The following is a 13,748-nucleotide window of genomic DNA, read 5'->3' on the forward strand; positions in this document are numbered from 1 at the left end:
GCGGAGCTGAAACAGAGGGCGAGAATCTGAGGGGCTTAAAAAGAGGGCGAGAAATAGAGGGGCAGAAACAGAGGGCGAGAAACAGATGGGATGAAACAGAGGGGCTGAAACAGAGGGCGAGAAACAGAGGGGCTGAAACAGACGGCTAGAAACAGAGGGGCTGAAACAGAGGGGCTGAAACAGAGGGGCTGAAACAGTGGGGCTCAAACAGAGGGCGAGAAACAGAGGGGCTGAAACAGAGGGCGAGAAACAGAGGGGCTGAATCAGAGGGGCTGAAACAGAAGGGCTGAAACAGAGGGGCTGAATCAGAGGGGCTGAAACAGAGGGTGAGAAACAGAGGGGCTGAAACAGAGGGCGAGAAACAGAGGGGCTGAAACAGAGGGGCTGAAACAGAGGGGCTGAATCAGAGGGGCTGATTCAGAGGGGCTGAAACAGAGGGGCTGAATCAGCGGAGCTGAAACAGAGGGCGAGAAACTGAGGGGCTGAAACAGAGGGCGAGAAACAGAGGGGCAGAAACAGAGGGCGAGAAACAGATGGGTTGAAACAGAGGGGCTGAAACAGAGGGCGAGAAACAGAGGGGCTGAAACAGAGGGCTCGAAACAGAGGGGCTGAAACAGAGGGGCTGAAACAGAGGGGCTGAAACAGAAGGGCTGAAACAGAGGGGCTGAAACAGAGGGCGAGAACCAGAGGGGTTGAATCAGAGTAGCTGAATCAGAGGGGCTGAAACGGAGGGGCTGAAACAGAGGGGCTGAAACAGAGGGCGAGAAACAGAGGGGCTGAAACAGAGGGGCGGGAAACAGAGGGGCTGAATCAGAGGGGCTGAAACAGAGGGGCTGAAACAGAAGGGCTGAAACAGAGGGGCTGAAACAGAGGGCGAGAAACAGATGGTTTGAATCAGAGGGGCTGAATCAGAGGGGCTGAAACAGAGGGGCTGAAACAGAGGGGCTGAAACAGAGGGGCTGAAACAGAGGGCGAGAAACAGATGGGCTGAAACAGAGGGACGGGAAACAGAGGGGCTGAATCAGAGGGGCTGAATGAGTGGGGTTGAATCAGAGGGGCTGAATCAGAGGGGCTGAAACAGAGGGTGAGAAACAGAGGGGCTGAAACAGAGGGGCTGAAACATTGGGGCTGAAACAGAGGGGCTGAAACAGAGGGGATGAAATAGAGGGCGAGAAACAGAGAGGCTGAAACAGAGGGCGAGAAACAATGGGGCTGAAACAGAGGGCGAGAAACAGAGGGCGAGAAACAGAGGGGCTGAAACAGAGGGGCTGAAAAAGAGGGCGAGAAACAGAGAGGCTGAAACAGAGGGCGAGAAACAGAGGGGCTGAAACAGAGGGGCTGAAACAGAGGGGCTGAAACAGAGGGGCTGAAACAGAGGGCGAGAAACAGAGGGGCTGAAACAGAGGGCGAGAAACAGAGGGCGAGAAACAGAGGGACTGAAACAGAGGGGCTGAAACAGAGGGGCTGGAACAGAGGGCGAGAAACAGAGGGGCTGAAACAGAGGGCGAGAAACAGAGGGGCTGAAACAGAGGGGCTGAATGAGTGGGGCTGAATCAGAGGGGCTGAATCAGAGGGTCTGAAACAGAGGGTGAGAAACAGAGGGGCTGAAACAGAGGGGCTGAAACAGAGGGGCTGAAACAGAGGGCGAGAAACAGAGGGGCTGAATCAGAGGGGCTAAATCACAGGGGCTGAATCAGAGGGGCTGAAACTGAGGGGCTGAATCAGAGGGGCTGAAACAGAGGGCGAGAAACAGAGGGGCAGAAACAGAGGGCGAGAAACAGAGCAGCTGAAACAGAGGGGCTGAAACAGAATGGTTGAAACAGAGGGGCTGAATCAGAGGGGCTGATTCACAGGGGCTGAAACAGAGGGGCTGAATCAGCGGGGCTGAAACAGAGGGCGAGAAACAGAGGGGCTGAAACAGAGGGCGAGAGACAGAGGGGCAGAAACAGAGGGCGAGAAACAGAGGGGCTGAAACAGAGGGGCTGAAACAGTGGGCGAGAAACAGAGGGGCTGAAACAGAGGGCGAGAAACAGAGGGGCTGAAACAGAGGGGGTGAAATAGAGGGGCTGAAACAGAGGGGCTGAAACAGTGGGTCTGAAACAGAGGGCGAGAAACAGAGGGGCTGAAACAGAGGGCGAGAAACAGGGGCTGAAACACAGGGCGAGAAACAGAGGGGCTGAAACAGAGGGCTAGAAACAGAGGGGCTGAAACAGAGGGTGAGAAACAGAGGGGCTGAAACAGAGGGCGAGAAACAGAGTGGCTGAAACAGACGGGCTGAAACAGAGTGGCTGAAAAAGAGGGCGAAAAATAGAGGGGCTAAAACAGAGGGCGAGAAACAGAGGGGCTGAAACAGAGGGGCTGAAACTGAGGGGCTGAAACAGAGGGGCTGAAACACAGGGCGAGAAACAGAGGGGCTGAAATAGAGGGCGAGAAACAGAGGGGCTGAAACAGAGGGGCTGAAACAGAGGGGCTGAAATAGAGGGGCTGAAACAGAGGGCGAGAAACAGAGATGCTGAAACAGAGGGCGAGAAACAGAGGGGCTGAAACAGAGGGCGAGAAACAGAGGGGCTGAAACAGAGGGCGAGAAACAGAGGGGCTGAAACAGTGGGGCTGAAACTGAGGGGCTGAAACAGAGGGGCAGAAACACAGGGCGAGAAACAGAGGGGCTGAAACAGAGGGCTAGAAACAGAGGGGCTGAAACAGAGTGCGAGAAACAGAGGGCGAGAAACAGTGGGCGAGAAACAGAGGGGCTGAAACAAAGGGGCTGAAACAGAGGGACTGAATCAGAGGGGCTGATACAGAGGGCGAGAAACAGAGGGGCTGAAACAGAGAGCGAGAAACAGAGGGGCTGAAACAGAAAGCGAAAAACAGAGGGTGTGAAACAGAGGGGCTTAAACAGACGGTCTGAAACAGAGGGGCTGAAAAAGAGGGCGAGAAACAGAGAGGCTGAAACAGAGGGCGAGAAACAGAGGGGCTGAAACAGAGGGGCTGAAACAGAGGGGCTGAAACAGAGGGCGAGAAACAGAGAGGCTGAAACAGAGGGCGAGAAACAGAGGGCGAGAAACAGAGGGCGAGAAACAGAGGGGCTGAAACAGAGGGACTGAAACAGAGGGGCTGAAACAGAGGGGCTGAATCAGAGGGGCTGAAACAGAGGGGCTGAAACAGAGGGGCTGAAACAGAGGGGCTGAAACAGAGGGCGAGAAACAGATGGGTTGAAACAGAGGGACGGGAAACAGAGGGGCTGAATCAGAGGGGCTGAATGAGTGGGGTTGAATCAGAGGGGCTGAATCAGAGGGGCTGAAACAGAGGGTGAGAAACAGAGGGGCTGAAACAGAGGGGCTGAAACAGTGGGGCTGAAACAGAGGGGCTGAAACAGAGGGGCTGAAAAAGAGGGCGAGAAACAGAGAGGCTGAAACAGAGGGCGAGAAACAGAGGGGCTGAAACAGAGGGGCTGAAACAGAGGGGCTGAAACAGTGGGCGAGAAACAGAGGGGCTGAAACAGAGGGGCTGAAACAGGGGGGCTAAAACAGAGGGGCTGAAACAGAGGGCGAGAAACAGAGGGGCTGAAACAGAGGGGCTGAAACAGAGGGGCTGAAACAGAGGGCGAGAAACAGAGGGGCTGAAACAGAGGGCGAGAAACAGAGGGCCTGAAACAGAGGGCGAGAAACAGAGGGGCTGAAACAGAGGGTGAGAAACAGAGGGGCTGAAACAGAGGGCGAGAAACAGAGGGGCTGAAACAGAGGGCGAGAAACAGAGGGGCTGAAACAGAGGGTGAGAAACAGAGGGGCTGAAACAGAGGGCGAGAAACAGAGTGGCTGAAACAGACGGGCTGAAACAGAGGGGCTGAAAAAGAGGGCGAAAAACAGAGGGGCTGAAACAGAGGGCGAGAAACAGAGGGGCTGAAACAGAGGGGCTGAAACAGAGGGGCTGAAACAGAGAGGCTGAAACAGAGGGGCTGAAACAGAGGGGCTGAAACAGAGGGGCTGAATCAGAGGGTCTGAAACAGAGGGGGAGAAACAGAGGGGCTGAAACAGAGGGCGAGAAACAGAGGGGCTGAAACAGAGGGGCTGGAACAGAGGGGCTGAAACAGAGGGGCTGAATCAGATGGGCGGGAAACAGAGGGGCTGAATCAGAGGGGCTGAAACAGAGGGGCTGAAACAGAGGGGCTGAAACAGAGGGGCTGAAACAGAGGGCGAGAAACAGAGGGGCTGGAACAGAGGGGCGGGAAACAGAGGGGCTCAATCAGAGGGGCTGAATGAGTGGGTTTGAATCAGAGGGGCTGAATCAGAGGGGCTGAAACAGAGGGTGAGAAACAAGGGGCTGAAACAGAGGGGCTGAAACAGAGGGGCTGAAACAGAGGGCGAGAAACAGAGGGGCTGAATCAGAGGGGCTAAATCAGAGGGGCTGAATCAGAGGGGCTGAAACAGAGGGGCTGAATCAGTGGGGCTGAAACAGAGGGGCTGAAACAGAGGGGCTGAAACAGTGGGGCTGAAACTGAGGGCGAGAAACAGAGGGCGAGAAACAGAGGGGCTGAAACAGAGGGCGAGAAACAGAGGGGCTGATTCAGAGGCGCTGAAACAGAGGGGTGAATCAGCGGAGCTGAAACAGAGGGCGAGAATCTGAGGGGCTTAAAAAGAGGGCGAGAAACAGAGGGGCAGAAACAGAGGGCGAGAAACAGATGGGATGAAACAGAGGGGCTGAAACAGAGGGCGAGAAACAGAGGGGCTGAAACAGACGGCTAGAAACAGAGGGGCTGAAACAGAGGGGCTGAAACAGAGGGGCTGAAACAGTGGGGCTCAAACAGAGGGCGAGAAACAGAGGGGCTGAAACAGAGGGCGAGAAACAGAGGGTCTGAATCAGAGGGGCTGAAACAGAAGGGCTGAAACAGAGGGGCTGAATCAGAGGGGCTGAAACAGAGGGTGAGAAACAGAGGGGCTGAAACAGAGGGCGAGAAACAGAGGGGCTGAAACAGAGGGGCTGAAATAGAGGGGCTGAATCAGAGGGGCTGATTCAGAGGGGCTGAAACAAAGGGGCTGAATCAGCGGAGCTGAAACAGAGGGCGAGAAACTGAGGGGCTGAAACAGAGGGCGAGAAACAGAGGGGCAGAAACAGAGGGCGAGAAACAGATGGGTTGAAACAGAGGGGCTGAAACAGAGGGGCTGAAACAGAAGGGCTGAAACAGAGGGGCTGAAACAGAGGGCGAGAACCAGAGGGGTTGAATCAGAGTAGCTGAATCAGAGGGGCTGAAACGGAGGGGCTGAAACAGAGGGGCTGAAACAGAGGGCGAGAAACTGAGGGGCTGAAACAGAGGGCGAGAAACAGAGGGGCAGAAACAGAGGGCGAGAAACAGATGGGTTGAAACAGAGGGGCTGAAACAGAGGGGCTGAAACAGAAGGGCTGAAACAGAGGGGCTGAAACAGAGGGCGAGAACCAGAGGGGTTGAATCAGAGTAGCTGAATCAGAGGGGCTGAAACGGAGGGGCTGAAACAGAGGGGCTGAAACAGAGGGCGAGAAACAGAGGGGCTGAAACAGAGGGGCGGGAAACAGAGGGGCTGAATCAGAGGGGCTGAAACAGAGGGGCTGAAACAGAAGGGCTGAAACAGAGGGGCTGAAACAGAGGGCGAGAAACAGATGGTTTGAATCAGAGGGGCTGAATCAGAGGGGCTGAAACAGAGGGGCTGAAACAGAGGGGCTGAAACAGAGGGGCTGAAACAGAGGGCGAGAAACAGATGGGCTGAAACAGAGGGACGGGAAACAGAGGGGCTGAATCAGAGGGGCTGAATGAGTGGGGTTGAATCAGAGGGGCTGAATCAGAGGAGCTGAAACAGAGGGTGAGAAACAGAGGGGCTGAAACAGAGGGGCTGAAACATTGGGGCTGAAACAGAGGGGCTGAAACAGAGGGGATGAAATAGAGGGCGAGAAACAGAGAGGCTGAAACAGAGGGCGAGAAACTGAGGGGCTGAAACAGAGGGCGAGAAACAGAGGGGCAGAAACAGAGGGCGAGAAACAGATGGGTTGAAACAGAGGGGCTGAAACAGAGGGCGAGAAACAGAGGGGCTGAAACAGAGGGCTCGAAACAGAGGGGCTGAAACAGAGGGGCTGAAACAGAGGGGCTGAAACAGAAGGGCTGAAACAGAGGGGCTGAAACAGAGGGCGAGAACCAGAGGGGTTGAATCAGAGTAGCTGAATCAGAGGGGCTGAAACGGAGGGGCTGAAACAGAGGGGCTGAAACAGAGGGCGAGAAACAGAGGGGCTGAAACAGAGGGGCGGGAAACAGAGGGGCTGAATCAGAGGGGCTGAAACAGAGGGGCTGAAACAGAAGGGCTGAAACAGAGGGGCTGAAACAGAGGGCGAGAAACAGATGGTTTGAATCAGAGGGGCTGAATCAGAGGGGCTGAAACAGAGGGGCTGAAACAGAGGGGCTGAAACAGAGGGGCTGAAACAGAGGGCGAGAAACAGATGGGCTGAAACAGAGGGACGGGAAACAGAGGGGCTGAATCAGAGGGGCTGAATGAGTGGGGTTGAATCAGAGGGGCTGAATCAGAGGAGCTGAAACAGAGGGTGAGAAACAGAGGGGCTGAAACAGAGGGGCTGAAACATTGGGGCTGAAACAGAGGGGCTGAAACAGAGGGGATGAAATAGAGGGCGAGAAACAGAGAGGCTGAAACAGAGGGCGAGAAACAATGGGGCTGAAACAGAGGGCGAGAAACAGAGGGCGAGAAACAGAGGGGCTGAAACAGAGGGGCTGAAAAAGAGGGCGAGAAACAGAGAGGCTGAAACAGAGGGCGAGAAACAGAGGGGCTGAAACAGAGGGGCTGAAACAGAGGGGCTGAAACACAGGGGCTGAAACAGAGGGCGAGAAACAGAGGGGCTGAAACAGAGGGCGAGAAACAGAGGGCGAGAAACAGAGGGACTGAAACAGAGGGGCTGAAACAGAGGGGCTGGAACAGAGGGCGAGAAACAGAGGGGCTGAAACAGAGGGCGAGAAACAGAGGGGCTGAAACAGAGGGGCTGAATGAGTGGGGCTGAATCAGAGGGGCTGAATCAGAGGGTCTGAAACAGAGGGTGAGAAACAGAGGGGCTGAAACAGAGGGGCTGAAACAGAGGGGCTGAAACAGAGGGCGAGAAACAGAGGGGCTGAATCAGAGGGGCTAAATCACAGGGGCTGAATCAGAGGGGCTGAAACTGAGGGGCTGAATCAGAGGGGCTGAAACAGAGGGCGAGAAACAGAGGGGCAGAAACAGAGGGCGAGAAACAGAGCAGCTGAAACAGAGGGGCTGAAACAGAATGGTTGAAACAGAGGGGCTGAATCAGAGGGGCTGATTCACAGGGGCTGAAACAGAGGGGCTGAATCAGCGGGGCTGAAACAGAGGGCGAGAAACAGAGGGGCTGAAACAGAGGGCGAGAGACAGAGGGGCAGAAACAGAGGGCGAGAAACAGAGGGGCTGAAACAGAGGGGCTGAAACAGTGGGCGAGAAACAGAGGGGCTGAAACAGAGGGGCTGAAACACAGGGCGAGAAACAGAGGGGCTGAAATAGAGGGCGAGAAACAGAGGGGCTGAAACAGAGGGGCTGAAACAGAGGGGCTGAAATAGAGGGGCTGAAACAGAGGGCGAGAAACAGAGATGCTGAAACAGAGGGCGAGAAACAGAGGGGCTGAAACAGAGGGCGAGAAACAGAGGGGCTGAAACAGAGGGCGAGAAACAGAGGGGCTGAAACAGTGGGGCTGAAACTGAGGGGCTGAAACAGAGGGGCAGAAACACAGGGCGAGAAACAGAGGGGCTGAAACAGAGGGCTAGAAACAGAGGGGCTGAAACAGAGTGCGAGAAACAGAGGGCGAGAAACAGTGGGCGAGAAACAGAGGGGCTGAAACAAAGGGGCTGAAACAGAGGAACTGAATCAGAGGGGCTGATACAGAGGGCGAGAAACAGAGGGGCTGAAACAGAGAGCGAGAAACAGAGGGGCTGAAACAGAGGGCGAAAAACAGAGGGTGTGAAACAGAGGGGCTGAAACAGAGGGTCTGAAACAGAGGGGCTGAAAAAGAGGGCGAGAAACAGAGAGGCTGAAACAGAGGGCGAGAAACAGAGGGGCTGAAACAGAGGGGCTGAAACAGAGGGGCTGAAACAGAGGGGCTGAAACAGAGGGCGAGAAACAGAGAGGCTGAAACAGAGGGCGAGAAACAGAGGGCGAGAAACAGAGGGCGAGAAACAGAGGGGCTGAAACAGAGGGACTGAAACAGAGGGGCTGAAACAGAGGGGCTGAATCAGAGGGCGAGAAACAGAGGGGCTGAATCAGAGGGGCTAAATCAGAGGGGCTGAATCAGAGGGGCTGAAACAGAGGGGCTGAATCAGAGGGGCTGAAACAGAGGGTGAGAAACAGAGGGGCTGAAACAGAGGGCTAGAAACAGAGCGGCTGAAACAGAGGGGCTGAAACAGAATGGTTGAAACAGAGGGGCTGAATCAGAGGGGCTGATTCACAGGGGCTGAAACAGAGGGGCTGAATCAGCGGGGCTGAAACAGAGGGCGAGAAACAGAGGGGCTGAAACAGTGGGCGAGAGACAGAGGGGCAGAAACAGAGGGCGAGAAACAGAGGGGCTGAAACAGAAGGGCTGAAACAGAGGGCGAGAAACAGAGGGGCTGAAACAGAGGGCGAGAAACAGAGGGGCTGAAACAGAGGGGCTGAAATAGAGGGGCTGAAACAGAGGGGCTGAAACAGTGGTGCTGAAACAGAGGGGGAGAAACAGAGGGGCTGAAACAGAGGGCGAGAAACAAGGGCTGAAACACAGGGCGAGAAACAGAGGGGCTAAAACAGAGGGCGAGAAACAGAGGGGCTGAAACAGACGGGCTGAAACAGAGGGGCTGAAAAAGAGGGAGAAAAACAGAGGTGCTGAAACAGAGGGCGCGAAACAGAGGGGCTGAAACAGAGGGGCTGAAACTGAGGGGCTGAAACAGAGGGGCTGAAACACAGGGCGAGAAACAGAGGGGCTGAAACAGAGGGCGAGAAACAGAGGGGCTGAAACAGAGGGTCTGAAACAGAGGGGCTGAAATAGAGGGGCTGAAACAGAGGGCGAGAAACAGAGATGCTGAAACAGAGGGCGAGAAACAGAGGGCGAGAAACAGAGGGGCTGAAACAGAGGGGATGAAACTGAGGGGCTGAAACAGAGGGGCTGAAACACAGGGCGAGAAACAGAGGGGCTGAAACAGAGGGCGAGAAACAGAGGGGCTAGAAACAGAGGGGCTGAAACAGAGGGGCTGAAACAGAGGGGCTGAAACAGTGGGGCTCAAACAGAGGGCGAGAAACAGAGGGGCTGAAACAGAGGGCGAGAAACAGAGGGGCTGAATCAGAGGGGATGAAACAGAATGGCTGAAACAGAGGGGCTGAATCAGAGGGGCTGAAACAGAGGGTGAGAAACAGAGGGGCTGAAACAGAGGGCGAGAAACAGAGGGGCTGAATCAGAGGGGATGAAACAGAATGGCTGAAACAGAGGGGCTGAATCAGAGGGGCTGAAACAGAGGGTGAGAAACAGAGGGGCTGAAACAGAGGGGCTGAAACAGAGGGGCTGAATCAGAGGGGCTGATTCAGAGGGGCTGAAACAGAGGGGCTGAATCAGCGGAGCTGAAACAGAGGGCGAGAAACTGAGGGGCTGAAACAGAGGGCGAGAAACAGAGGGGCAGAAACAGAGGGCGAGAAACAGATGGGTTGAAACAGAGGGGCTGAAACAGAGGGCGAGAAACAGAGGGGCTGAAACAGAGGGCTCGAAACAGAGGGGCTGAAACAGAGGGGCTGAAACAGAGGGGCTGAAACAGAAGGGCTGAAACAGAGGGGCTGAAACAGAGGGCGAGAAACAGAGGGGTTGAATCAGAGTTCCTGAATCAGAGGGGCTGAAACGGAGGGGCTGAAACAGAGGGGCTGAAACAGAGGGCGAGAAACAGAGGGGCTGAAACAGAGGGGCGGGAAACAGAGGGGCTGAATCAGAGGGGCTGAAACAGAGGGGCTGAAACAGAAGGGCTGAATCAGAGGGGCTGAAACAGAGGGCGAGAAACAGACGGGTTGAATCAGAGGGGCTGAATCAGAGGGGCTGAAACAGAGGGGCTGAAACAGAGGGGCTGAAACAGAGGGGCTGAAACAGAGGGCGAGAAACAGATGGGTTGAAACAGAGGGACGGGAAACAGAGGGGCTGAATCAGAGGGGCTGAATGAGTGGGGTTGAATCAGAGGGGCTGAATCAGAGGGGCTGAAACAGAGGGTGAGAAACAGAGGGGCTGAAACAGAGGGGCTGAAACAGTGGGGCTGAAACAGAGGGGCTGAAACAGAGGGGCTGAAAAAGAGGGCGAGAAACAGAGAGGCTGAAACAGAGGGCGAGAAACAAAGGGGCTGAAACAGAGGGCGAGAAACAGAGGGCGAGAAACAGAGGGGCTGAAACAGAGGGGCTGAAAAAGAGGGCGAGAAACAGAGAGGCTGAAACAGAGGGCGAGAAACAGAGGGGCTGAAACAGAGGGGCTGAAACAGAGGGGCTGAAACAGAGGGCGAGAAACAGAGGGGCTGAAACAGAGGGCGAGAAACAGAGGGCGAGAAACAGAGGGACTGAAACAGAGGGGCTGAAACAGAGGGGCTGGAACAGAGGGGCTGAAACAGAAGGGCTGAAACAGAGGGGCTGAAACAGAGGGCGAGAAACAGAGGGGTTGAATCAGAGGATCTGAATCAGAGGGGCTGAAACAGAGGGGCTGAAACAGAGGGGCTGAAACAGAGGGCGAGAAACAGTGGGCGAGAAACAGAGGGGCTGAAACAAAGGGGCTGAAACAGAGGGACTGAAAGAGAGGGGCTGATACAGAGGGCGAGAAACAGAAGGGCTGAAACAGAGGGCGAGAAACAGAGGGGCTGAAACAGAGGGCGAGAAACAGAGGGGCTGAAACAGAGGGGCTGAAAGAGAGGGGCTGAAAAAGAGGGCGAGAAACAGAGAGGCTGAAACAGAGGGCGAGAAACAGAGGGGCTGAAACGGAGGGCGAGAAACAGTGGGCGAGAAACAGAGGGGCTGAAACAAAGGGGCTGAAACAGAGGGACTGAAAGAGAGGGGCTGATACAGAGGGCGGGAAACAGAAGGGCTGAAACAGAGGGCGAGAAACAGAGGGACTGAAACAGAGGGCGAGAAACAGAGGGGCTGAAACAGAGGGGCTGAAAGAGAGGGGCTGAAAAAGAGGGCGAGAAACAGAGAGGCTGAAACAGAGGGCGAGAAACATAGGGGCTGAAACAGACGGGCTGAAACAGAGGGGCTGAAACAGAGGGCGAGAAACAGAGGGGCTGAAACAGAGGGCGAGAAACAAAGGGCGAGAAACAGAGGGACTGAAACAGAGGCGTTGAAACAGCGGGGCTGAAACAGAGGGCGAGAAACAGAGGGGCTGAAACAGAGGGCGAGAGACAGAGGGGCAGAAACAGAGGGCGAGAAACAGAGGGGCTGAAACAGAGGGGCTGAAACAGAGGGCGAGAAAGAGAGGGGCTGAAACAGAGGGCGAGAAACAGCGGGGCTGAAACAGAGGGGCTGAAATAGAGGGGTGAAACAGAGGGGCTGAAACAGTTGGGCTGAAACAGAGGGCGAGAAACAGAGGGGCTGAAACAGGGGGCGGGAAACAGGGGCTGATACAGAGGGCGAGAAACAGAGGGGCTGAAACAGAGGGCGAGAAACAGAGGGGCTGAAACAGAGGGTGAGAAAAAGAGGGGCTGAAACAGAGGGTGAGAAACAGAGGGGCTGAAACAGAGGGCGAGAAACAGAGGGGATGAAACAGAGGGGCTGAAACAGAGGGGCTGAAACAGAGGGGCTGAAACAGAGGGCGAGAACCAGAGGGGCTGAAACAGAGGGCGAGAAACAGAGGGCGAGAAACAGAGGGACTGAAACAGAGGGGCTGAAACAGAGGGGCTGAAACAGAGGGCGAGAAACAGAGGGGCTGAAACAGAGGGCGAGAAACAGAGGGGCTGAAACAGAGGGGCTGAATGAGTGGGGCTGAATCAGAGGTGCTGAATCAGAGGGGCTGAAACAGAGGGTGAGAAACAGAGGGGCTGAAACAGAGGGGCTGAAACAGAGGGCGAGAAACAGAGGGCGAGAAACAGAGGGGCTGAATCAGAGGGGCTGATTCACAGGGGCTGAAACAGAGGGGCTGATTCAGCGGGGCTGAAACAGAGGGCGAGAAACAGAGGGGCTGAAACAGAGGGCGAGAGACAGAGGGGCAGAAACAGAGGGCGAGAAACAGAGGGGCTGAAACAGAGGGGCTGAAACAGAGGGCGAGAAACAGAGGGACTGAAACAGAGGGCGAGAAACAGAGGGGCTGAAACAGAGGGGCTGAAATAGATGGGCTGAAACAGAGGGGCTGAAACAGTGGTGCTGAAACAGAGGGGGATAAACAGAGAGGCTGAAACAGAGGGCGAGAAACAAGGGCTGAAACACAGGGCGAGAAACAGAGGGGCTGAAACAGAGGGCGAGAAACAGAGGGGCTGAAACAGAGGGTGAGAAACAGAGGGGCTGAAAAAGAGGGCGAGAAACAGAGTGGCTGAAACAGACGGGCTGAAAAAGAGGGGCTGAAAAAGAGGGCGAACAACAGAGGGGCTGAAACAGAGGGCGAGAAACAGAGGGGCTGAAACAGAGGGGCTGAAACTGAGGGGCTGAAACAGAGGGGCTGAAACAGAGGGCGAGAAACAGAGGGGCTGAAACAGAGGGTGAGAAACAGAGGGGCTGAAACAGAGGGCGAGAAACAGAGTGGCTGAAACAGACGGGCGAGAAACAGAGGGGCTGAAACAGAGGAGCTGAACCTGAGGGGCTGAAACAGAGGGGCTGAAACACAGGGCGAGAAACAGAGGGGCTGAAACAGAGGGCGAGAAACAGATGGGCTGAAACAGAGGGGCTGAAACAGAGGGGCCGAAATTGAGGGGCTGAAACAGAGGGCGAGAAACAGAGGGGCTGAAACAGACGGCGAGAAACAGAGGGGCTGAAACAGAGGGCGAGAAACAGATGGGCTGAAACAGAGGGGCTGAAACTGAGGGGCTGAAACAGAGGGGCTGAAACACAGGGCGAGAAACAGAGGGGCTGAAACAGAGTGCGAGAAACAGAGGGGCTGAAACAGAGGGGCTGAATGAGTGGGGCTGAATCAGAGGGGCTGAATGAGAGGGGCTGAAACAGAGGGTGAGAAACGGAGGGGCTGAAACAGAGGGGCTGAAACAGAGGGGCTGAAAAAGAGGGCGAGAAACAGAGGGGCTGAAACAGAGGGCGAGAAACAGAGGGGCTGAAACAGAGGGCGAGAAACAGAGGGGCTGAAACAGAGGGGCAGAAACAGAGGGGCTGAAACAGAGGGGCTGAATCAGAGGGGCTGATTCAGAGGGGCTGAAACAGAGGGGCTGAATCAGCGGGGCTGAAACAGAGGGCCAGAAACAGAGGGGCTGAAACAGACGGCGAGAGACAGAGGGGCTGAAACAGAGGGCGAGAAACAGAGGGGCTGAAACAGAGGGCGAGAAACAGATGGGCTGAAACAGAGGGCGAGAAACAGAGGGGCTGAAACAGAGCGGCTGAAACAGAGGGGCTGAAACAGAGGGGCTGAAACAGTGGGGCTGAAACAGAGGGCGACAAACAGAGGGGCTGACACAGAGGGCGAGAAACAGAGGGGCTGAAACAGAGGGTGTGAAACAGAGGGGCTGAAACAGAGGGCGAGAAACAGAGTGGCTGAAACAGACGGGCTGAAACAGAGGGGCTGAAATAGAGGGCGAAAAA

This window comes from Chiloscyllium punctatum, chromosome 4 (assembly GCF_047496795.1).
Source record: "Chiloscyllium punctatum isolate Juve2018m chromosome 4, sChiPun1.3, whole genome shotgun sequence".
NCBI lineage: Eukaryota > Metazoa > Chordata > Chondrichthyes > Orectolobiformes > Hemiscylliidae > Chiloscyllium > Chiloscyllium punctatum.